At 36.8% G+C, this 26,353-nt stretch overlaps 1 pseudogene; it reads right to left on the minus strand.

The window, feature by feature from the left end:
- Positions 1-1,255: 1,255 nt before the first annotated feature.
- LOC704715 (bifunctional phosphoribosylaminoimidazole carboxylase/phosphoribosylaminoimidazole succinocarboxamide synthetase pseudogene) lies at positions 1,256-19,244 on the minus strand (annotated as a pseudogene).
- Between the last annotated feature and the right edge of the window lie 7,109 nt (positions 19,245-26,353).

Consider the following 26,353-nt stretch of genomic DNA (forward strand, 5'->3'; position numbering starts at 1 on the left):
TATTTTTCCTTAGACTTTGATGCCTTAGAGTTTCTGATATCACATTCTTTCCTGAGTATTCACCTTGGGCCTTTTCCTCTGGGTGAACTTGACCTGGTCAACTTGCTTGTTGAAATGGTGCCCAGAATAGCATGGATTATTTCAGAAATGATATGAAAAGGGAATATGCTTGGGGATTATTAGTTCCTGGCAAAGAAGCATTATTAATGTAGCTAACATGGAAGTTTGTGTTTAAAGATATATCACACTACTCATTTTCAACTTATGAACAACTAAAGGTACAAAGATTTTTCACTTCATTTATTAACAAGACAGAGTTTTCCTATCCCATGCTTGTAAAATTGATTTTTTAAACATTTTTTAGGATAAAAAGTAGCATATGTTCACTAAATGAAAGTTGAAAATGTGAAAAAATGAAAAAAAAACCCATCGCCCATAAAAATAGGTGTATTTTCTCAGCAATGTTTGCTCTCCATGATTTAAAAAATACAAGCATGATTATAAAATTGAACAAACTAATTCTAAAATTATTTTTTCTGATAGAAGTAATATACAATATTACTAATAGTAGAAAAAAATTGAATACGGGAAAGCATAAAGAAGATAATTTTTACCACAAATGATACTGAGTGTTTCTGCCTGTGTTTATTTACCATCTGCATGTCTTCTCTGGTGCAATGCCTAATAAAATATTTTGACCATCTTAAAAATCAAATCGTTCATTTTATGATCGAGTGTTGTTGTTGTTACATAGCCAAGTAAGATTCACTAACTCTTTCATTTGGCATGGCGAAGGTAACTCTACTGTTTACATGGAAAAATTGTTCTAACAACCAACAGAGAAGGTCTCAGGAAAGTCCCCTTTCCATGGGCGCAACAGCGCTCCTCTACCTTGTTTTCTACCCAATCTCAACTTTTCTTTAAAAGAAAATCAGAACTTATCTACAGATGTACATGTAAATAGAAATCACTTTCTGAAATACTAATTGAAAATTTAGAACTATACCCTTAGAATTTTGTGAAGACAATAGAGTGAATGAGAACGACATTGCTCTTATCACCTAAAATATAGCCAGTTTTACTTCCTAAAACTTATGGATTGACATATAGAAGGTCAGGTAATAACTCTAGAGTTTTATAATAGAACATTATTAGCATTTATAAAAGATATTTCTTTAATTATATTATCACTTGACAATGACCATACAGTGGATAAGAGAGTAATTTGAAAATGTCCTTATAGTAACTTCTCTGCCTATAAGGAGATATTAGTAAATATGAACAGCAGCCTGCCCCACAGCAAATGGTTGTTTAGCCCAAATATCTGAGCAGTAAACCGAGCTGACCTTTCTGGATAAAGGGTGGTTGAGCAGCTGAGACCACTGGGTGGTCGAAGAGAAGACCGCACATCCTGAGCTCCCCAGTCTGCATGAGCAGAGGGCAGCTGATAAGTGGACATGCAGAGTTCCCAGACGTCACTGGTCCCAAACCACTTCTGCCTGCCACTGCCACAAATACAGTGGGAATGCCATCCTCTTCACACTCAGCTTTAATCCTCAGAGTTTTATCTGATCCTTTATGCACAGATGTAACTTGAAGTTCACATGGAATGCCAAGATTTCCACAGGACTTCTTGATTTTTTCACAGTGGCCAAGATCAGAAGTATAGCCTATCAATACTGCCATCCTGTGCGGACTTTCTAATTTCAAAAGCAACTCTTCTCTCTCTGAAACCCACTCTAAGTTTTTCCTTACCATCTTGAGCCCTTCAGGAGTTACTTCTTTGAGGTCCTGATGAGGCTGTTTGTCTTTCTGTTGGCTTCAATCCACTGATGGCCAGAGTCTCCAGGAATCATTGTCAATATCATCAGCAAGAACAATTTCTTTGGGGGTTATATCAACACCAAATTTGATCATCATATCAACCAGTATACAGTTCTGGAGCAACCAAGATTTCTTCAGTATTTAAAAAAAAAAAAAAGCCTATGTAGTATGACGTGATACCCACTTCAGTTTGGCCTATGAGAAGTCCGCCAAAGCAAAATTTTGGAGCAATTAGCTGTTCCTTTGATGACTGTGGGTCGTTACTGGCATCATCCTTGAAAAACATCTCCACTTTAGGTAGGTAAAACTTATATCCTTCCTTGTCATCAGGATTTCTTTTGAGAAAAGAATCAGTTGCTATTCTTCTGCAAACCCATTCAGTTGGAATCATTTCACATGCGGGAGCAGCAAAAGCTGTCTGTCTCCCCACATTTTCTGGTGAAAGCAGTTTTGACACTTGCCTCCTGTAACAACTGAAAAATACAACTGGTAATTTTATTTGCGATTCCAGCTTTTACTTCCAGTTGATTCTTTCTAACTGCATTTCCTGCTGTTATCTGGTCCTTGGACTGCGGGAGGATTTTTTTTCTGGACTATCTAATAATTCATGGACTTTGTTTTACCCTTATTCAGTTGTTTTTTGTTTGTTTGTTTGTTTGTTTTAACCAATACTTAGTGCCTCAGCTGTTGCCAATATCCCGAGCGGGCTAAGGGTTGTGACCCCACTGGGAAGAGAGGCAGAAATCTCGGATACAGGTTCTTCATCAGAAATGCCTTTTGCAAATATTTTCTCTCAGTGTATAGATTGTCTTCTAAGGTTCTGAACAGTGTCTTACAAAGAGCAGAAGTTCTTAACTTTGATGAATCACTATCAATTTTATCTTCATGATTGAGATTAAATTTCATATCTAATAAGTCTTTGTTTAATCCAAGGTATCAATTTGTGGTCTTATGATTTCTTCTGAATTTTTATTTTTTTACACTTTATGATTCATTTTGATTTAATTTTTACATATGGTATGAGGTATGGGTCAAGATTTAAAAAGTTTTGCAAATGGATGTTAAATTTTTTCAGATCATTTGTTGAAAAAATTCTCTTTTCTGCACTGAGTTTTCTTTGTACTTTTATCAAATATTAATTGATAATTTATATGTGAGTCTTTATCTGGACTTTGTTTTGTTACAGTGGATTTATGTGTCTGTCCTTTCACCAATACTACGTTGTTTTGATTAATGTAGCTTTATACTTTAATCCTGATCTATACATCTTGATTAATGTGTCTTGAAATGAAATAATTAAGTCCTCAGGCTTTGTTCTTTTTAAAATTATGTCAGCTCTTGTACTTCCTTTGATTTTTTCCATATAAAGTTTAGAATTAGCTTGTTGATTTCTCCAAAAAGAATATTGCTGGCATTTTCTACTAAGGTTGCATGGAATCTATGGAAGGTTAATTTATGATTAACATTAATAAATTAACATAACAATGTTGAGACTTGCAAATCTTGAATAAGGAACATCTCATATTTGTTTAGATCTTTGATTTATTTCATTGGCGTTTTGAAGTTTTCAATATGCAGATCATAACACCTGTATAAACATATTTTGCTAAATTTTTACCAAAGTATTTCTTATTTTTGTTATCATTACAATAGCACTGCTTGAAATTTTTCAGTTTCTATTGATAGTATATAGAATGTAGACAGAAACGTGATTTTGTGTATTAAATTTACATTGGCCTTCTAACTATTGACCTTGCTAAATTTACTTATTAGTTCTAATACCTTTCTTGTAGATTCTTAATAATTTTCTAAATATATAATCATGTCATCTGCAAAGAGAAACATTTTTACTTCTTCCATTCCAGTCTGTCTGTCTTTTTTTTCAATTTCTTCTCTTATTGCACTTAGAATTTTCAGTGTGTCTAAAAAGAGCAGTAAGAATGGACTTCTCATCCTTATTCCTGATCTTAGAGGCAAAGCATATGGTCTTTTAGTATTAACTCTGATGTTTACTCAGCAATGTTAAATTGCTGAGGATTTTCATTATGGTTGGATTTCAAATTTTGTCCAATGATTTTCTGCATCTCTTGAGATGAGCAATGTTTTTCTTCTTTTGTCTACTGATGTGATGAACTAATTTAATTAACTTTTGAATGCTTAACTATGTTTTCATGATGAAATAAACCTCACTTGGTAATGATATGTTATCTTTTTATGTATTGTTGGATTACAATTGCTAGCATTCTATTGAATATTTTCATATCTATGCTGTGGGGGATATTTGGTCTGTAATTTTCTTGTAATGTCTTTGTTTTTAACATATGTAATGCTGAGTTTATAAAATGAGCTGGGTGTCATTCCCTCCTCTCTTATTTTGTGGAAAAAAATTGTGTATAATTATATTACATTTTTCTGAAATGTTAGGAAAAACTTGTTAGTACAGCCATCTGGACTTGAAGGTTTTTCTTTGAGAATTTTAAACCACAAATTCAATTTCTTTAATGTATAGTAGATTATTCAAGATAGCTATTTCTTCTTCAGTGAGTTTTGCTGCTGTGTCATGTATGACACATGTATGATTTATTTTTATGTTTATAAATAACTAGGATCTGAAAAAATTTTCCATCCTTCATTCCTAAAATTGTTAATTTGTGTCTTCTCTCTTTTTATCTTGGCCAATATGGCTAGTCACTATTAATTTATGAACTTTTTTCAAGGGAACAACTCTTTGGTCATTGATTCTCTCTTTGCTTCTCTTTCATTGTTTTTCCTATTCGTTGTTTTCTTCTGTTATTTTTATTTCCTGGAAATCCTGGGTGGATTCCTGAGGATCAACATTGTAGGCCATTGTTTTTTAAAAAAAACACTGTGACCTATAATAACAAATACTTTTTATATCGTATTTCGTTATGTGCTCAGAAAGCCCATTTACATACGATTAAAACAAACTTTCACAAAACAACAATCAGCCTTATTACATGCAATAAAGGTTTTTTTTTTTTTTTTTTTTTTTTCAATTCAATTATATTCTGTTCCAGCCTGGATGAATTCTCTTTTGTTAACAAAAGGCTGTTCACAACCTGCTAAACTATCTTCACAGACTAGTAATGGTTAGTGACCTGCGGTTTGAAAAGGATTGCTGAATATAATTCTGATAACAAGTCATGTGTATAACACTTGTGAGACTCTCTATTATTTCTCTTTTCCTTTTATTGATACATAGTGTTTTGCACATTTATGGGGGTACATGTGAGCATTTTTAATGTGCATCAAACGTGTAAGATCAACTCAGGGTATTTGGGGTATCCATCATATTGAGTATTTGTCATTTCTATGTGTTGGTAACATTTCAAGTTCTTTCTTCTAGCTACTTTAAAATACACAATATATTGTTGTTAACTATAATCACCCCAGTCTGCTATTGAAAATTAGAACTTATTTCCTCTATCTAACTGTAAGTTTGTGCTTCTTCACGAACCTCTTTTCATTTCTCTCCCCGCCTACCCTCACACCCTCCCAAACTCTGGTATTGGAGAGCAAGGTTTTTAGCTCCTGCACATGAGTGAGAACATGTGATATTTTGTCTTTCTGTGCCTGGACTATTTCACTTAACATAATGACCTTTATTTCCATCCATATTGCTGCAGATGACATGATTTCATTCTTTCTTATGAATGAATAGTATTTCATTGTATATCTATACCACATTTTCTTTATCCATTCATCCATTGATGAACACTTACATTGAGTCCATACCTTTGCTATTGTTAAGTATTCCCTTTTCTATACATCCTTGCCAGCATCTGTTTTTTTTTTTTTTTTGTCTTTATAGGAATAACCATTCTAATTAGGGTGAGATCATATCTCATCATGGTTTTGATTTGCATTTCTCTGATGATTAGAGATGTTGAGCATGTTTTAAAATATGCTTGTTGGCTATTTGTGTGTCTTCCTTTGAAAATTGTCTATTCATGTCATTTGCCCACTTTTTAATTGAATTTTTTTTTAATTGTTGAATTGTTTGTGTTCCTTGCATATTCTAGATATTAGTCCCTTGTTGGATGGATAGTTTGCAACTATTTCCTCCCATTCAACAGTTCATTTCTTCACTTTGTTAATTGCTTCTTTCACTGTGCAAAAACTTTTTAGTTTACTATAGTGCCATTTGTCTATTTTTGTTTCAGTTGTCTCTGCTTTTGAGGTCTCAGCCATAAAATATTTGCCTAAACCAATATCCTGGAGTGTTTTCCCTTTGTTTTCTTCTAGTGGTTTTATAGTTTCAAGTCTTACTTTTAAGTCTTTGATCCACTTTGAACTGATTTTTATGTAAGGTGGAAGATAGGGATCCAGTTGCATTCTTCTGCATGTGAATATCCCATTTTTTCAGCACTATTTATTGAAGAAGGTATCCTTTCCTCAGTGTATGTTCTGGGCACCTTTGTTGAAAGTCTGTTGGCTGTAAATATGTAGATTTATTTTTGGGTTTTCTATTCTGTTCCATTGGTTTTTGTGTCTATTTCTATATCGATACCATGCCTTTTGGTTACTATAACCTTGTAATATATTTTGAAGTCAGGTAGTGTGATGACTCCTGCTTTGTACTTTTTGCTCAGGATTGTTTTGATTATACTGGCTCTTTTTTCTATTCCATATGAATTTTAGAATTTTGTCTTCTATTTCTGTAAAAAATGACGTTGGTATTTTGATAAGGGTTTCATTGAATCTGGATATTTCTTTGGTCATTTTGACAATATTGATTCTTCTGATCCATGAGCATGGGATATCTATTTGTTTATGTCTTCTTTAATTCATTTTATCAGTGTTTTATAGTTTTTATTGTAGAGATCTTTTATCCCCTTGGTTAAATTTACTCCTAGATATTTTATTTTATTTTTTTGTAGCAATTGTAAATGGGATTGTCTTCTTGATTTTTCTTTTGGCTGTTTTATTGTTGGTGTATAGAAATGCTACTGATTTTTGTATGTTAATTTTGTATCTTGCAACTTTATTGAATTTGTTTATCAGTTTTAGGAGTTTTTGGTGGAATGATTTTTTTTTCTAAATATAAGATTATTTCATGTGCAAAGAGAGACAATTTGACTCTCTCTTTTCCAATTTGAATGCCTTTTATTTTTTACTCTTGTCTGATTGCTCTGGCTAGGGGAAATAGTATTTTTAGTGGTATTTTAAGCATTATGTTCAATAGGAGTAGTGAAAGTGAGCAACTTTGTCTTGTTCTAGTTCTTGGAGAAAAGGTTTTCAACTTTTCCCCATTCATTATGATGTTGGCTGTGGGTTTGTCATATACGGCCATTATTATTTTGAGGTATGGTGCCTCTATGCCTAGTTTGTTGAGAGTTTTTATAACGAAATGATGTTGAATTTTATTAAATCCCTTTTCTGAATCTGTTGAAATGATCATATAGTTTTTGCCCTTCATTCTGTTCATGTGATGTGAAACATTTATTGATTTGTATATGTTAAACCATCCTTGTATCCCTGGGATGAAACCTGCTTGCTCATGGAGTATTATCTTTTTGACATTCTATTAAATTCATTTTGCTAGTATTTTGTGGAGAATTTATGTGTCTATGTTCATTAGGGGTATTGGTCTGTAGTTTTCTTTTTGTGTGTGTATTCTTGTTTGGTTTGGTATCAGGGCAATGCTGACCTCCTAGAGTAAATTAGGGATAATTCCCTGTTCTTCGATTTTTTGGAATAGTTTGAAGAGGATTGATATTAGTTCTTTTTATGTTTGTTAGAATTTGAAAGTGAGTCTATCTGGTCCTGGGCTTTTCTTTGTTGGGAGACTTTTTGTTGCTAATTTAATCTCACTATTCATTATTAGTTTGTTCAAGTTTTCTATGTTTTCCTGATTCAATCTTGATAGTTTGTATGTTTCCAGGAATTTATCCATTTTATCTAGGCTTTCCAGTTTGTTAGTGTATAGTTATTCATCATAATCCCTGATGATCTTTTATGTTTCTTTGGTATCAGTTGTAATGTCTCCTTTTTTATTTCTGATTTTGTTATTTGGTCTTCTCTTATTTTCTTGGTTAGTCTAGTTACAGGTTTGTCAGTTTTGTTTATCTTTCTGAAGAACTAACTTTTTGCTTTAATGATCCTTTTCTTTTAATCTCTATTTTATTTAGTTCTCATCTTATCTTTATTGCTTCTTTTCTTCTGCTAATTTTGGGTTTAGTCTGTTCTTCCTTTTCTATAATAATTCTTTGAGGTGCATTGTTTATTTTAAAACTTTCTACTTCTTTTGATGCAGATGTTTATTGGTGTAAACTTCCCTCTTAGTACTGCGTTAGTTGTATTCCACAGATTTTGGCATCTTGTGTTTCAACTTTTATTTGTTTCAATAAATGTTTTTTTTTTTTTTTTGAGACGGAGTCTCGCTGTGTCTCCCAGGCTGGAGTGCAGTGGCATGATCTCGGCTCACTGCAAGCTCCACCTCCCGGGTTCACGCCATTCTCCCGCCTCAGCCTCCCAAGTAGCTGAGACTACAGGCGCCCGCCACCACGCCTGGCTAGTTTTTTGTATTTTTAGTAGAGACGGGGTTTCACCATGTTAGCCAGGATAGTCTCGATCTCCTGACCTCGTGATCCACCCGCCTCGGCCTCCCAAAGTGCTGGGATTACAGGCTTGAGCCACCGCGCCTGGCCTTGTTTCAATAAATGTTTTTATTTCCATTTTAAATTCTTCAGTCAGGACCATGTTGTTTTATTTTTTATGTATTTGTATAGCTTCCAAAATTGTTCTTTGTATTAATTTTTGGTTTTATTCCACTGTTGTATGGGAAAATACTTAATATAATTTCAAGTTTTAAGAATTTTTTGAGACTTCTTTTGTGGCTGAAAATATGATCTATCCTGAAAAATGCTCCACAGGCTGAGTAGAAAAAAATGTGTATTCTGCAGTTGTTGAATAAAATGTTCTGTAGGTGTCTGTTAGGTCCATTTGATCTATAGTACGTTAAATTCAATATTTTTTAGTTGATTTTACATCTAGATGATCTGTCTAATGCTTAGAGTGGGGTGTTGAAGTTCCTCACTATTGTTGTATTGGAATTTATCTTTCTCTTTAGATCTAGTAATATTTGCTTTATGAATCTGGGTACCACAGTGCTAGGTGCATAGGTATTTACAATTATTATATCCTCTTGATGAATTGATCCCTTTATCATTATATAATGACCTTCTTTGCCTTTTCTTACTATTTTTGACTTAAAGTCTCTTTTATCGGATATAAATAAATCAACTTCTGCTCACATTTGGTTTTTGTTTGCATGGTATATCTTTTTTGATCCTTTTTCTTTCAGTCTATGTATGTCTTCGCAAGTAAAATGTGTTTCTTGTAGGCAGCACATAGTTGGATCATATATACTTCTTTTAATCAATTAAGTCAGTCTATATCTTTTAAGTGGAGAATTTAATCAATTTACATTTACGGTTATTATTGATATGTGAAGTTTTTTTTTTTTTTTTTTTTTTGGACAAGAGTCTCACTCCGTTGCCCAGGCTGGAGTGAAGTAGTATGATATTGGCTCACTGCAACCTTCGCCTCCCAGGTTCAAGTGATTCTTCTGCCTCAGCCGCCCACGTAGCTGGGATTACAGGCACCTGCCACCATGCCTGGCTAATTTCTGTTTTTTTTTTTTAGTAGAGATGGGATTTCACCATGTTGGCCAGACTGGTCTCAAACTCCTGACCTCAGGTGATCTGCCTGCCTTGGCCTCCCAAAGTGCTGGGATTACAAGCGTGACCCGGCCATATGTGAAGTATTGTTTCTGTCATATTGTTCATTGTTTTCTGGTTGTTTTGTATTTTCTTCGTTCTTTTCTTTTTCTTTTAATGTTTGTCATTGCAGTTTGGTAGTTTTCTCTGGTGGTACGGTGTGAGTTCTTTCTCTTCCTCATTTGTGTGTTTGTTTTCCCAATGAGTTTTATACTTTGATGTGTTTTTGTGATGGTAAATGCTGTCTTTTTCTTTCAGGTTTGGGACTGCCTTGAGCATTTCTTGGAGGACCAGTTGAGTGGTGATGAATTTTATCAGCTTTTGCTTCTTTGGGAAAGACTTTTTTATTTCTCCTTCATTTATGAAGAATAATTTGCTGGAAGTCGATCTTTCTCTGGCAGTATTTTTTTTTTCTTAGCCCTTTGAATATATCATCTCATTCTTTCCTGGCAGAAAGGCTTCTACCGAGAAATTCACTGTTAGTCTGATGGGGGTTCCTTTAAAGGTGACTATATGTTTTCTCTCACTGTTTGCAGAATTATTTCTGTGTATTTTACTGTAGACATCTGACTGTAATGTTTCATGAAAACTTTTTTGCATTATATCTGTTTGGGGATCTCAGAGCCTCTTGTATCTAGACGCCTAAATCTCTTGCTAGACTTGGGAAGTTGTTGTATATTGTTATGTTGAATAGTTTTCTAATCCTTTTGTTCTCTCTCTGCCTTCTGAGACCCCAGTAATTCAAATATTTGGCCACTTTATGGTGTTTCATATGCTATGGAGAATTTGCTTATTCTTTTGTCTTTAGTTTTGTCAGGCTGTGTTATTTCAATAGACTTGTTTTCAAGTTCTGAGATTCTTTCTTCTGCTTGATCTAGTCTATTTTTGTTGAAGCTTTTGAATATATTTTGTATTTCATTAAATGAATTTTTCATTTTCTGAATTTCTGCTTGTTTTTTTTTTTATTATTATCTCTCTCTTTGGCAAATTACCATTCATATCCTGAATTGTTTTTCCGATTTCTTTGTAAGTTTTTCAGAAGTTTCTTGTATTCCACTGAGCTTCTTTAATATTCAGATTTTGAATTCTTCTCCCATGATTTCATTGATTTTTTATTGGAATCTGTTGTTCGAGAGTTATTGTGTTCCTTTGGAGGTGTATTATTTCCTTGCTTTTTCATGTTTCTTGTGTTCTTACATTGATATTGACATATCTGAAATAATATTAGCTTCTTCCAACTTGTTGAATTTGCTTTTGTAGAGGAAGACTTTCTTGAAGATGTATCTATGGTGTTTGTTGGGTAGAACATTTGGCTTTGATTCTGGGTGCATGCAGTAGTGTAGCTTTAAACAACATCAGTGGTATCGGTGATTTCCTTAGGGTACAGCTGGAAACTGTAGTGAAGTTCTGCTGGGGACTGGGAAGCCAAGTAGGCCAGTTTTCCAGCCCCATTGGTACCAGTGTTGGGCTGAGAATGCCTGTTCTTGGACACCGGGGGCAGTGTAAACTGGCACTAGTATTAGCGGGTCCAGGCAGGCTAACCCTTGGGCCTTCTGCTAGCTTACTCACACGCTGGTAGTGGTAATTTTGGGCAAGGTGGGTGTCAGGTTCTTGGACCTCTGGACAACCAGTATGGCGTGGGCAATGGTAGAGTCAGTGGCAGAACAATCCTCTGGGTCTTGAGAAGTATGTGCTGGTGTTGGTGGTGGCCACAATGGGCTGCGTGGGCTAGTCTTTAGACCCGCGGGCGGCACATGTAGATAAGTGCCAGTTGTGTTGTTCTCATTTTGGTGAGTAGGTCCCTGGGAGGGGTGTTTAGGTTCCGATGGTGGTGAACTGAGTTGGGAAATCCCCTGACCCCTAGACTATGTGCTCTTGTATGGGAAGGGGGTAAATCTGGGTCAGGTGGGCTTGCCCTCAGGCCTCCAATGGCGTGTGGAGGAGCCACCCATGGTACGAAGGAGTTGGGTGATCCTCAGGCCACTGGTGGAATGCTTGCATGGGGGAAGCAACAACTGTGCTGTTATCCTGCCACTGGGGAGGGTAGTGCTCTCTTCAGTGGCAACAGCCTAGGCCAAAGGATGGGGAATGTGTGCACCACTTGCACCTCAGCCCCAGCAGCACTGCACCTTAGCCCCAAGTGTGATAGCCCAGGGTCACTCACGCCTAGATCTTGGGGATGCAGCCTGTACTTCTCTTGAGCCTCAGTTCCAGCACTGCTGGACTCCAAGACAGCATACAGTTTATTGGGCCTCTACTATTTCTTGATCCATGACATTGATAAAAATTAAAAGCAAGTTGAATAGGACACGCATGGTCTAGACTCACAGCATATTCCAAGAAATTTCTCACCAGCTTCAAACAAAGTCATTAATTTCTTCATTAATTCAACAAATATTGAGCCATTACCTATGTGCCAGGTATCAATTTAGACACTGGGGATATAGCAGTGAACAGCACAGATAAAGTATTTGATCCATGAAATTTCTATTTTAGTGGGTAAAAACAGTCAATAAACAAAATATACAAATAAATTTGTCAAGAGACAATAAGTACCCTGAAGAGAAAGAAAGTAGGATAAAGAGAGACATGGGAATGCCATACTATTTTATTTGGGATGGTTAGTGACTATTTCTATGAAAAGGTCATATTTGAGCAAAGAACTGAAGGAGTGAGAAATATATGGGGAAACTATGTTCCCAACAGAGGATACAGCAAGTGCAAAGGCACTGAGGAAGGGTCATGCTTGAAATCAGAAAGGATTGCAGCCGGGGAGGGGAATGGTAGAGATGGGTTTAGAGATGTAGCAGTGTTCAGGCCACAGATTCTTCTACAAGCCATGGAAATGACAGATTTTACACTGAGAAAGAAGTGAGCTATTGGAAGTGTTCTGCAGCTGAATTATATGACTTGACTTACACTTTAAAAGAATCATTCTGACTGCTGTGGGGAGAACAGACTATGAAGGGGGGGCGGTAATATGGTAGCAGGGAGATCAATTAGGAAACTCTTGCAAAAGTCCAGGCAAATGATGATGGTGACCTGGATTAGGGAGATAACAATACAGATGTAGAGAAGATATTAAGTTCTGTACGTACTTGGAAGGTAAAGCTGACCAATGTTCCTGATAAATTGTATGGGCTACAAAAGAAGGAGAGAAGCCAACCCCTATTCTCTATCATTCCATTTTATATATTTATATAGCTTTTGTTACCATTTATAATTATATTACGTATTTTTTGCCCACTTACTGATTGTCTTCCTTAACCAGTAGAGTAGGTATTCCATGATATCAGAAACCTCACCTATCTCATTCACAACGAAATTTCAGCACCTAGAAGAGTACCTGGTACACAGCAGGTGCTCAATAAATATTTGTTTGTATGAATGAGTGAAAAGAAAGGGATTTGGCATCTGTGATGAGCCCTTAATATATTTCTACTCTTTCCCACTCTAATTCTACTTCCGGGAATCTATTTTGAAGAAATTTCACAAAGGTAGAAACTTATCCCAATAGATACTCATCAAAGCAACCTATTCTTATAGTGGAAAATTAAACACATTCTAACAGTTCAACAGGAGGAAAATTTGGGACACTTCCCAAAAGGTTCAAAGAAGCCTTCACTTCAAGATATTTCACAGTGGAGGACCCCAGTGTTTCCCTTTGTCACTTTATAGGATTAGTTTGGTCTACTGTCATTCAGCTAAAATGCCTTGTGTCTCTGGTGGGTGTGAAGTCCATAACTAATCCCACTTTTGGGACAGGATGGTCAATGGTTAGAAACAGTCAGAAACAGTCTGTTCTGCCAGGACCTAAGCACCCAGAGATCAGCAGACCCATGGGCACCGGGTTATGCCAGCTAGATGGCAGGGTTATGTTAGTTCATTTCAAACCATGCATTCTAATTACAAATTCTTAAAATCTCAAGGGTTTAATTAAAAAAGTTTTACAGCAGGCTCTGAACCAGTTCCTGGGGCCTCATTATTGTCAGCTCTCCTCACCACAGGCCTATGTGTTAGGAGTTTAGGGAAAATAGAGAGAAGACTATGGGGAAAAGAGGGGAAAGAGAAGTATATATGATTGAAGAGCCCAAAGGAAAGTGGGAGTAGAAGTTTAATTATAACCCAGTTGGGCAATTTGCATCAGTGAGTTTAACCCTGAGAAGGAAAACAGGCTTAGGAAATGCCATGTGAATGTGGGTATGCTTGCTCCCCAAAGAGCTAACATTTACAAAAGACATTGCACTGCAGCCATAGCATGTACTCAGCACCTTTCTGTGTGCAAACATGAACATATTGAAATGTACAATTTTACTAATTAAGGACCCCCTTTATTCTACTGAGTATAAAAAATAAACAAAATATAACCCCATTTTTTCTCCCCAAAGATAGAATTATTTTTTAACTTGCACAGCAATATTCTGAATTCTAGTACTCAATCTTAAGTATATTTACTCTCAAAGCAATGAATTTCTGAACTCAAAGGTACTTAAGGCACTTTGACTCTTCGTTTTTCAAATAAGGAAAATAATATTCAGAGAGTATCTCAACATAGTAAAGAAAGGAAGAAGATGCTTTATCTTTCCTGATCTCTATTTAAGCTCTCTCTTCATTATTCTGCACTATTTTCCAGTTATTTCTGGGATTGTTTATTCAACAAACACTCAGCCTTCTTGTGCAATGCACTGGTTAATCATGGGGGAAAAGTGCACACAACAATGAAATAGGAATAAATTCTATCTTCTGGAGTTGTATACTCTGGATGTAAATGTTCTTATATTCATTCTTTCTCTGTTTTCCTCTGCCTGCTTCTTAAAAGAACTTGAGGTGGTCAAGGTTTAGACCATTATATATTTAAGATGTTGAAAAGATTTCATTCAACAATGCTTTTTGCATCAATAACAATTTTATTCACTATTAGTCAGACATATTTTTTTCTTCAATTTAAGTCCTCTCCTTGACTTTCTGTAAGTACCTTAGAAATTTCCAAGTAAGTGTCATTTGCTTTGCCTATTGAAGTCAAATTATGTTATGTGTTTGAATTACAACTTGAAGGGGACTATGCTTTTAGTAACTCATTTTTTGTGTTCAAATGCAAAAATTATTGAAATTATTCTATGCTTGTAGTCTATGATTGCTTATTCTGAGTTCCATTTGCCTCTTCTTATGAAATCGTTGTTGTCTAGGACATGAAAAAAGACAGGTCATATTAGTAAATCAGTATTTATATTCAAGAAAAAGATCTAAAATATTTTTAGAAGAACTATTCTCACATAAAAATAAATCATCTCTGATAATATGTTTTCTAAAAGAGTTTGGCTTTTATGTTTATGCAAGACTGACTTCCTGCCAAGCCTTCACTTCAAGATATTTCACAGTGGAAGGCCCCAATGTTTCCTTTTGTCACTTTATAGGATTAGTTTGGTCCACTGTCATTCAGCTAAAATGCCTTGTATCTCTGGTTAGTGTAAAGTCTATAACTAAGCCCAAGTATTTGTTATTTAAACTTTATAAAGTGGCTCTTCCATTCACCCTCAGGATGTGCCATTCATCATACCTTCAATGGCTGGGGAAAACATACTGTCTCTTTATGGCCTTTTTAATGCTCTGAAAAATGATTTGTTAAAGGAAGGGTTTTGAAAGAAGTATTGTCCTTTTGGCTTAAAGTTTATAGTTTTTCAGCACTTACTGTAAAAGGAACACATTCACAACCACATTTTTTTTTTCTAAAGGTAAAGGAATGGAATGTTTAGTCTGAAAGCTTAGAAGGAAGATGAGGCACAGCATGAAAACAAAAGCAAAATCGGAAAGCTAAAACCGTAAGAAAGGAGAGAAAAATCCGAGATGAATCGTAGCAAAGTGATATGTTTATCATTATCCCAGAATATATAAATTTCTTTTTTTAACCAAAATATTAAGTCTTTTGAAATGTTCCAAAAACATGAGAATCTAAAACTGATTCTCACTCTTGATTTCAACAATTAATATTTCCTGAGTTTCTGCCTCCTCTTCGTGAATTTTTTTATACTAACATTAGTTACACATGGCACTTTTTCATAGCATGCAGCGATCACAACACAGGCACCTTTATCTTCACAATAAACAGATATTGACCTTTGAAAAATAATTTAGACCATTGTGAGCTAAGTACGACCTAATATAAAGGGGAAAATGCAAGTACTATTTGGGTTTCCAGAAATTTCAAGAATTGGGTGGCATTTTTGAAGAAAAAGCCTGTCAGGTTGTCCTGAAGATACCGCAGGTGTGTTATATTTGGTGTATCATCCAGGGTTCTTGTTGGCAATCAACAAAAAAGAAAGCCTCAGTTAACTCTGCAAGGTAGGAATTTATTAGATGTGATTTGGATTGCTCTCATAATTGGTAGAGTATGTGGAGAACCAAGCCTGAATCCACCAGGAACGAGGATCCAGATGTTCAGAAATACAATCAAAATTACACCACCAGAATTGGTTATAATGCTATTGTTGTGGCCACTGGCCACTGAATGCCACTAACATAGTTATTCCGTATACTCACACCTTCCTAGTGTCATCTGTGGAGGAGTCAATGGCCTCGTAGACTTGAACTGACTACACTCTAGCTACAAGGGTTGAGGGGAAGAAATATATGTATTTGGCATTTTAAGCTCGTGCACTGGCTAAGTGCATAAGTGATAAGAAGGGCCTATCTTCCACTATGACTGACTGTTTTAGGAGGCCCCCAAACAGAATTAGGATCCAAATGCTGAGCAGCCAAAAAAGAAAAAGAAAACTAAAAATGCCCCCTTGTCTGGTTAAAATTCAACTGAATCAAGTGAGTTGAGAGCAGATAGGCAGTTTGTATTTTTCTAGTCAAATCTGCACTTTTTCATCCGTAGAAAGTTTTGAACTATGAATTATTAATAATAAGCCTTTTAAAAATTATACTTTAAGTTCTAGGATACATGTGCACAATGTGCAGGTTTGTTACATATGTATACATGTGCCATGTTGGTGTGCTGCACCCATTAACTCGTCATTTACATTAGGTATATCTCCTAATGCTATCCCTCCCCCCTCCCCCCTCCCCACAATAGGACCCGATGTGTGATGTTCCCCTTCCTGTGTCCAAGTGATCTCATTGTTCAATTCCCACCTATGAGTGAGAACATGCGGTATTTGGTTTACTGTTCTTGCGATAGTTTGCTGAGAATGATGGTTTCCAGCTGCATCCATGTCCCTACAAAGGACATGGATTCATCCTTTTTTATGGCTGCATAGTATTCCATGGTGTATATGTGCCACATTTTCTTAACCCTGTCTGTCACTGATGGACATTTGGGTTGATTCCAAGTCTTTGCTATTGTGAATAGTGCTGCAGTAAACATACGTGTACATGTGTCTTTATAGCAGCATGACTTATAATCCTTTGGGTATATACCCAGTAATTGGATAGCTGGGTCAGATGGTATTTCTAGTTCTAGATCCTTGAGGAATTGCCACACTGTTTTCCACAATAGTTGAACTAGTTTACAGTCTCACCAACAGTGTAAAAGTGTTCCTATTTCTCCACATCCTCTCCAGCACCCCTGTTGTTTCCTGACTTTTTAATGATTGCCATTCTAACTGGTGTGAGATGGTATCTCATTGTGGTTTTGATTTGCATTTCTCTGATGGTGAGTGATGATGAGCATTTTTTCATGTGTCTGTTGGCTGTATAAATGTCTTCTTTTGAGAAGTGTCTGTTCATATCCTTTGCCCACTTTTTGATGGGGTTGTTTGTTTTTTTCTTGTAAATTTGTTTGAGTTCTTTGTAGGTTCTGGATATTAGCCCTTTGTCAGATGAGTAGATTGCAAAAATTTTCTCCCATTCTGTAGGTTGCCTGTTCACTCTGATGGTAGTTTCTTTTGCTGTGCAGAAGCTCTTTAGTTTAATGAGATCCCATTTGTCAATTTTGGCTTTTGTTGCCATTGCTTTTGGTGTTTTAGACATGAGGTCCTTGCCCATTCCTGTGTCCTGAATGGTATTACCTAGGTTTTGTTCTAGGGTTTTTATGGTTTTAGGATTTAAGTCTCTAATCCATCTTGAATTAACTTTCGTATAAGGAGTAAGGAAAGGATCCAGTTTCAGCTTTCTACTTATGGCTAACCAGTTTTCCCCACACCCTTTTAATAATAAGCCTTTTGTTAATATAGGTGCATCCCAGATACCAAAGACATATTCTGAAGTAAGGTGCCATTACTGGGGGAAAACCCCAGATATTCTGCTATTTAAAAACAACCTCAGGCTGGGTGTGGTGATTCATGCTTGTAATCCCAGCACTTCTGGAGGCCAAGGCAAGTTCATTGCTTGAGCTCAGGAGTTTGAGACCAGCCTGGGCAACATGGTGAAACCCTGTCTCTACCAAAAACAGGAAAATTCATCAGGCATGGTGGCATGTGCCTGTGGTCCCAGCTACTCAGGATGCTGAGGTAGGAGGGTTACTGAAGCCTGGGAGGTCAAGGCTGCAGACATCTGTGGTCACACCACTGCACTCCAGCCTTGGTGACAGAGCGAGACCCTGTCTCAAAACAAAACAAAAACACCAAAAAACTCTGAGCTAATCAAATTTCTTTGAAAGAAATGTATTTTTTTTTTACACATAAGTTTCTTAAAAGTCAAGCATAGAACAAACTTCAAATCCAAATGAGTTGATAGAAAATTAGTTTGCCAGGCTGACTTATGGATCATGTTCTATCCAACTGGTTTCCTTTGTAAACTACTTTATAATTTTATATAATATTAAATTTAGTTTACTTTCCCCACTTTCCAACACATAAGTCATAATCTCTCTCCCCATGCTGGATTATTTACATCAATGTAAAAATACTCTCTATTATCTCATCACCTTAAAAAATAAGCTCTTCTCTGGGTCCTTTATCCCTCCAGTTATCCCCTGATTTCTTTGCTTCCTTATCAAAAGCATTTTGAATATGAGATTTCTCAAGTTTCTCATTTCCCTGATCTCCTCGACCCACCCTAGCTGGCTTTCTAACTCATCTGCCATGTAACGTGTCAAGGTTCCCATATGGATAGATCCCAAGATTACTTTTTCATCTTTATTTACATGATTTTGCTATCAGCTTTCAACAACATATGACTGTTGACATCTTGCTCCTCTTCCCCTTAAAAAAAAATATCTTCTCTCCCACAGCTCTGTGATCCTGTAATAAACTTGGGCTTTCCTCTTATCTCATGGGGCTAGTCTTTCCAAATCTCTCTCTCTCTCTCTTTTATTTTGCCTCTAAATGTTAGTTTGCAGCATTTTCAATGTTCTTCTCTTGAGAATTCAATTTGGCCTAAAGCTTTAATATCATCTATTTTCTGATGACTTCGAAATTTATATTTGCAGACCTGACCTCTGCTCTGAAGTCTAGACTCATTATTAAACTGCCTATCTAATATCTGCCTATCTAATATCTTCTCTTCATTCTGTACCCCAAACCTCTAAAGTCTAGACTCATATCTCAAACTGTCTAGCTGATATTTTCTCTTCATCCCATACCCTCATCTTCCATTATCTCAGTTAAAGTTCTGAAAAACACTGATGGCTCAAGCCAAAAGCCTAGGTATCATACTTGATCTTTCTTTACCTGCCCCTATCACATCCAATTCGTCCACTAAGTCTATTAGATCCACCCTCAAATTATAAAGGATCATATTTTCCAAATATTATGACTTTTATTTATTTCTGTCCAGTTTGTTTATTTTTATTGTCTTAATGCACTGATAAGGACCTCTACGAGTATGTTGAAGGTAACACTGAGAGTAAACATTCTTCTTTTGTTTGTGAATTTAATGTGAATGCATCTGACTTTTTACAACTGAGTGTAATGCTTGCCGAAGGTTTCCGGTAGATACACTACTTCTTAGAGGAAGTTTTTTTCTACTTTACTGTGCTGCTAATGTTTAACCATCATCAGGACTTGGATTTTTTCAATTTATTTTTTGGCATGAGCATAAAGGTTTTTTTCTTGTAATCTGTGAATTCAGAGAACGAATAGATGTATTAGGAATACATTATCCTTGCATTCCTGAGACTTATCTGTTTCCCCCATCTGCTCCCTCTGGACTTGCAAGACCTCTTGTGGCCATTCGTGTTCTTTGCATCACTTTGTTCTGGGTGAATTCTTGGTTTTCTTTTACCATGTGATACCATCTCTCTGGATCTTCTACAGGGAGCCTGCCTTCTGTTTTTTTAATGCTGTGTTAGAGTTTTAGAAAAGATCTGTCTTTCTAGTAACGTACAGCGAAGTTGAAGAGGCTGGAGCCTGTGCTTAGGGTGCCATCTTGAGGAAAGTCAGGAAAAGACTCGAATTATATAAAGACACTTGGGAATCTTCCAATTTAGAGAAATGCCTTTGATCCAGAATGTAGTGACACAAAGCAGGACAAGGTGAGATGATAATTCAGAGAAGAGTGTCTCCAAAATTAATATTGGCTGATGTTCAAGTGAGAAGAGAGAAGAAACAGGCATGGTAAGAGGTGAAGACAAGGACCATACAATGTCAAGGGCCGAGAAATTTAATTAAAAGCTAATTATTTCCTTTGAAAGTTTTCATCATCGTCCCCCACAAAAATATTGCTAAAAATATTCCCATAAGTTCTGATTCTTGCATATATAAAAGGAGAAAATGAGATCATTGCAAAGTTTCCTCTTATTCAATCTGATGACCAGTATTACCCAAAGTTTTATAGCCTGTTACAAGACAGAAAAAAATTGGGGAGATATTAAAGTCATATTGCAACTTCTTTCTAGAATAATAAAAGGATTTCTTTGATTTCAGTAAATATCATAGGCCTCTGTAGGATATTAAACAGGGACAGGAGCTAGAAATCCTTGATCAGACTTGTAAAATTTTATTCAGTCCGTGAAAACCTATGGAAAGCTTTTGATGTGTCAGGTACTGTGACTGGTATTGCGGATACATCTCTGAGAAATATAGACATCAGTCATCATGAAACATATTGTCTGGTGGGGTGAGAGAATACCAAATAAACATTAACCGTAAATGTAATGACAAGTATTGAACGAAGCGTGGGTGGTCTGACTGCAGGAAAGCAGTGTGCATAGTCACAATACAGCTGGGTATAGAGTTTTCTTGAAGAAATTATCTTTAAATTGAGGGAGCAAAGAACCATTAGTCAGTCTTTCCAGCTGTCTTCTGAAAGCAGGAAATAAAACCTGGATTTTTTGGGTCTAACTTATGTTTCCAAAGACACCTTTAAAATTAGGAGAGTGTGTGGCCTCTGAATTTTTGCATTCTAGGGCCCCAGGCCTCGGTAACCATTGGCTGTCTTTACCATCAACAGTAAACTGGCAACTGAGTTGCATCATCACTGTCCCAACTCCTGCTGAGCTGTGGGCACCCATCATGAGTAGATGAAAGAGATATAAAACCAGGAGGGTCTGTTCCAGGGCAAATCCTCTGTGAAAAAGACAGGTGTCACATTGCTCTAAGAGCAAGCTGGAAAGGAGTTGAGGAAGGGAAAATGTTTTAGTTGGAATTTCCTGATAACAGATGATAGAAACTAAATTGAAACAGGTAGAAGCAAAAAAAAAAAAAAAAAAAAAAAAGGCTGTTTATTGATTAAGGAAACAAAAAAGTCTAGGTGTTGACCTGGAGCTTTAATCAGTACTATAGCTAGATTCTTTAACAATATCCCTAGGGGTATTGCTCTTTGCCTTTGATTTGTCATTTATGTGCATGCGTATGGTGGGGGGTGATGGTGCTTGTTGTCCACCAAGCTCTCTTGGTGTGAAGATAATATTACAAGGCAATTCCAGGCTTAAATGGTTTGTAGAAACCATGATCTCAGAAGGAAAGAAATTCTTTCTCCATTAATGCCTTTATCACACTCATCTGGACACTGACTGGCTATACTTAGGTCTTTTGAACATTCATAGTCAAGTCACGAGGTCCAGGGCGCAGAATGCTAAGACTGGCCTTCTGTAGTCACACCTACTCTGATGACGACAATGCTGGGGTCCCTTGGTGGTCAGCCCCATTTCAATCAGAGAGAAAGTAAAGGCAGCCCTCAGAATAAAGATTCATAGAACAGATGAAAAAGCAAAAAGGGCCACTAAAGAAAAGTAAATTTTTATGTTTTTTTTTTTTTTTCCACTCTAAGCATATCTTGGGATCTTGCAATTAGGAAAAGAGTAGCTATGATGCTATGTTCTCTCAGTTAAGGACACTGATTCTGGAATTTAATGATCTGTCTCACATTCTTGCTCTACCACTTACTCGTTTTTCATTTTGAAATTTAGTTTTCTTCACGTGTCACTGAGGATTAATTATGGGCTTAGTAATGGGCTTAGTAATGCCCATTCATCATGGATTTGCAGTGGCATTGATCCTTCAGCACAGAAGATCCTAGCACACGTTCCTGACCAAAAAGCAGCCATTTGTGTGGCACAAGCCAATATTTATTGCACTTTCTTGCCTTGGTCTATCTTTCTGACATTAACACCAACTTCTAGGACAGAAGACTTCTTACTCTCAGCAAGTAGTTTGTTTCTCAAAGAAAAAACATGGGGTGTTCAGTTGGCTGTGCGGCTGCTCCCATCTGTAGAGGTGAGGTGGATGTACGTAGTCTTCTATGCTGAGAGAATAATTCTAAAGAATGCTTTGAAGGTAAACATATAAATCAGTACACTCCTCCAACTCAATACCTTCATGAAATGTATCTTCATGAAGTCTGCCTTTTACATTAAAGTTTTTTTTTTTGTTTTTTTGTTTTTGTTTTTTAGACAGAATTTCGCTCTTTTTGCCCAGGCTGGAGTACAATGGTGCAATCCTGGCTCACTGCAAGCTCTGCCTCCTGGTTTCAAGTGATTCTCCTGCCTCAGTCTCCTGAGCAGCTGGGATTACAGGTACCCGCCACCACACCTGGCTTATTTTGAATTTTTAGCAGAGACGGGGTTTGTGCAAGTTGGTCAGGCAGGTCTCGAACTCCCGACCTCAGGTGATCTGCCTGCCTCACCCTCCCAAAGTGCTGGGATTACAGGTGTGAGCCACCGAGCTTGGCCTACATTAAAGCTTTAATTTCCAGGAAGACACTCCAACTTGAAGCAGAGTGATACGGTTTGGATATGTCCCCACCAAATCTAATGTTAAATTATAATCCCCAATGTTGGAAGCAGGGCCCGATGGTAGGTGTTTGGGTCATGAGGGTGGATTGCTCATGGCTTGGTGCTATCCTCACCATAGTGAGTGAGTTATCAGGAGATCTAGTCATTTATAAATATGTGTAGCAGTTTCCCTCCAATGCCGTCTTTATTGATCTTGCTCTTCCTTGTGAGATGTCTGTCTGCTCCCACTTTGACTTCTGCCATGAGTAAAACCTTCCTCAGGTCTCATCAGAGGCCGAGAAGATGCTCCCTGTACAGTCTGCAGAACCATAAGCCTATTAAACTTCTTTTCATTGTAAATTACCCAGTATCAGGTATTTCCTTCTTCCTTTCTTTTCTTTTTTTTTTTTTTGGAGGGAGTCGGCGGGGACAAGGTGCTGATTTTAAAAGATAAACAGGAGTTTTCCTGTTGTAGAAGGAAGGCAAAACCATTTCAGGAAGCTTCGTTATAGAAAGAAGGGAAAACTATTTCAGGAAGAAAGAGTAGTATTTGTAAATGCACAGAAATATGAATCATGGTGAAATGTTCGGAAAACAATCATCAGTTTGGACTTGCGGGAGAAGGGGTACAAAGGTGGGAACCTGGAACTTGAGGCAGGAGGAGAAGGCAGACCCTGATAAGGAGAAGGTTGGCAACAGGAATTTACTGAAGAATTCTACCTGAAGGCAACAGGAATTTACTGAAAGTTTTTAAGCTGAAATTTATGCTTAATTTGGCAGCATTCTGGGAGACAGCTCAGTTGGGATTGTGGCTAGGGGTAGGGAAACTAGTGAGGAGGCTACTGGAACAGTCCAGGTGAAAGGTGCTGAGGACTTGAACTTTGACCATGGGGATAAGAACAGATGATGAAGAGTTAGGGAGGTGTTTGCCTGGTGTGGACTCAAGTCTCAGAACCCAGAGTAATGGACGTCTACACAGAAGGCAGTGAAGACAGTCTGTTTCCAGGGGCTTTGAAATGAGCTTGGATGTCACACTTCTGGCTGACACTAATGATTGTCTCATGTGTGACAATTCAGACAGATTACTTACTAATAATGAAAATGGTATAGTCTGAAAGTAATCTCAGGCTCTTTGGAATTATGAAGACAGGGCAAAAGTCAAGGGACAGTGTGTTTTTGTGCCAAAGATACGGAGGTCTAATGTTGAACCTGAGTTTTAGGTCTGTCCCTTTCTAATTAATTGTAAGGTCAACTTCAAATTGTTTTTGTCTTTTAACCTCAAGGTTCTGAATCTGCCAAATGGGGGATCGAATAATTCTTCCTGTAATCTATTTCACACAGTTAGCAAGAAAATACTTGTAAGGCATACTTTACATTCCTGACTGAGTCTCTTTCCTCATGAAATAAAATCATTAAGAAATTTTTAGTAATATTTTAATTAAAAATTTAAGTATAGAAAGAAGATTGTATAGCTCTGCATTAAAAATAAATTAGTACATGACTTGGCTAATTGACACCAAAGTAGCTGGTGTCAGATTCACCCTCCCACCATAAAAAACTACACAATCTGGACAAAACATAGAAAAAAATTCTTGGCAGGTATATTAGTCTGTTCTCATGCTGCTAATAAAGACATACCCAAGACTAGGTAATTCATAAAAGAAAGCAGTTTAGTGGACTCACAGTTCCACATGGCTGGGGAGAACTCACAATCATGATAGAAGGCAAAGGAAAAGCAAAGTCACATCCTACATGGCAGACAAGAGAGAGGGCATGTGCTGGGGAGCTCCCCTTTGTAAAACCATCAGATCTCATGAGACTTATTCACTATCACAAGAACAGCACGGGAAAGACCCGCCCCCATGATTCAATTACCTCTCGCCAGGTGCTGAGCATGGTTCAGGTAGGCAAGGCTACACGTGGGAATTATGGGAGCTACAATTCAAGATGGGATCTGGGTAGGGACATGGCCAAACCATATCAGCAGGCATTGAAGAACATTGTTGTACCAAGTCAGGTATGAGATCTTTAAGGAAGGTGAGGCACATGAGGTTACTATCACATTTGCCAGGATTTCCCAGAAAGGCATCTTTCTGAACTTGGTACAGGAAAATGGGACTCAACCAAGGATTAGTGGTCTTGGTAACCAAAAGAAGCAATGAATAGAGTTGAAAGCTGCTAAGTTGGTTGGGAATTGGGGGTTAATGTACCATACGGGAGAGAGAGAGAACCATAGAAATAGGTGTGTAAATGTTATTTTGGTCCTTCTGTGACTCTTCAGCTATGTGACAGTTGGCTAAGAAGAGGAGAGACATAGGAGAAAGCAACTGCTGGCATACAGAAAGCAGAAGAGATTATCAGGACTGAAAACTTCCTGGACAGCTACTGGAGTTCAGATCCAGCCAGATGGGGAAATGTTGGTAAACAACTGAGAAACTTAGTTGGGACTCTTAAAAATTCTCTTAGGAGAGGTGCAATATCCTAGGAGTGAGGCATATGTCCTAAGAGGAAAATAAAACATCATTACCATAACACAGCTTAAAACTAGGTCTTGAGAGCAGCAAGGTGATCTACAAGTAATATAACGTCTGCCCAGAAAAACAATTCAAAATTTTTGAGTATCTCTATATCATATTATCCATAAATTCAGCACACTTTTAAAAAATTACCACATATACAAAAATGCAAGAAAAACAGACTGATAAGAAATAAATCAGTTATTAAAAACAAATTCACAGATAATCCAGATATTGGAGTTAATAGATAGGGCATCATAATATCTATGATCAATATAAAGGAAAGAAAGAAAAAATGAAAGACAAAACAGGTTGTGTGAGATTTCTTTCTGGCAGCTCTAAAATGCTCACTTTATTTTCACAGATTTCAATTTCCTAAATTATGTCTGATGTTTCAAGCAAAAATGGTGGCATTGTCTAGTGTTATTCTAAATGTATGTAAGACAATTATACTATAAATTTGAGAGGGTAAAGAGACATAAAATGACATAGGGTTGCTATACTTCACTCAAACTGGAATACAGATGACACCAATTGACTGTGATAACGTATATATAAGGGAATATCTAGAACAACCAATAAGTTATAAAATGCAACCAGAAAACTATAAAAAAAGAAGATACACCATAAACACTATGAATAACAAAACGAAATTCTAAAGCAAATGTTCAAATAACCCACAGAAAGTCATGAAAAATAAGCAGAGAAACAAGAGTTGATAGAGAAAAGAAAAAATGTCAGGCTTATGCACTAAAGTATCAGCAATTCGTTTAATTATGAATGGTCTGCCAATTGAGAGACATATAATGGAAGAGTATACTTAAAAGTATGACCCTTTCGTATAGGTTTCTTGTGTGCTGTGTACAAGAAACTCACTTGAAATTCACCAATACAGGGCAGGACAAATTAAAAGGATGAATAAAGATATATTACGCAAACATTAGTGCCTGTATGTATATCAGCTAAAGCAGAGAAAATTACCAGAAACAGAGATTACATAATGATCAAAGGTTTAATCCCTGAAGAAGACATCAATTTTAAAAGTGTATTCACCAAACAACAGAGCTTCAAAATATGTGATGTCAGGCAGGCGGATCACGAGGTCAGAGCTCGAGACCATCCTGGCTTACATGGTGAAACCCCATCTCTACTAAACACACACACACACACACACACAC

The sequence above is a fragment of the Macaca mulatta genome, chromosome 3 (genome assembly GCF_049350105.2).
Source record: "Macaca mulatta isolate MMU2019108-1 chromosome 3, T2T-MMU8v2.0, whole genome shotgun sequence".
Taxonomy (NCBI): domain Eukaryota; kingdom Metazoa; phylum Chordata; class Mammalia; order Primates; family Cercopithecidae; genus Macaca; species Macaca mulatta.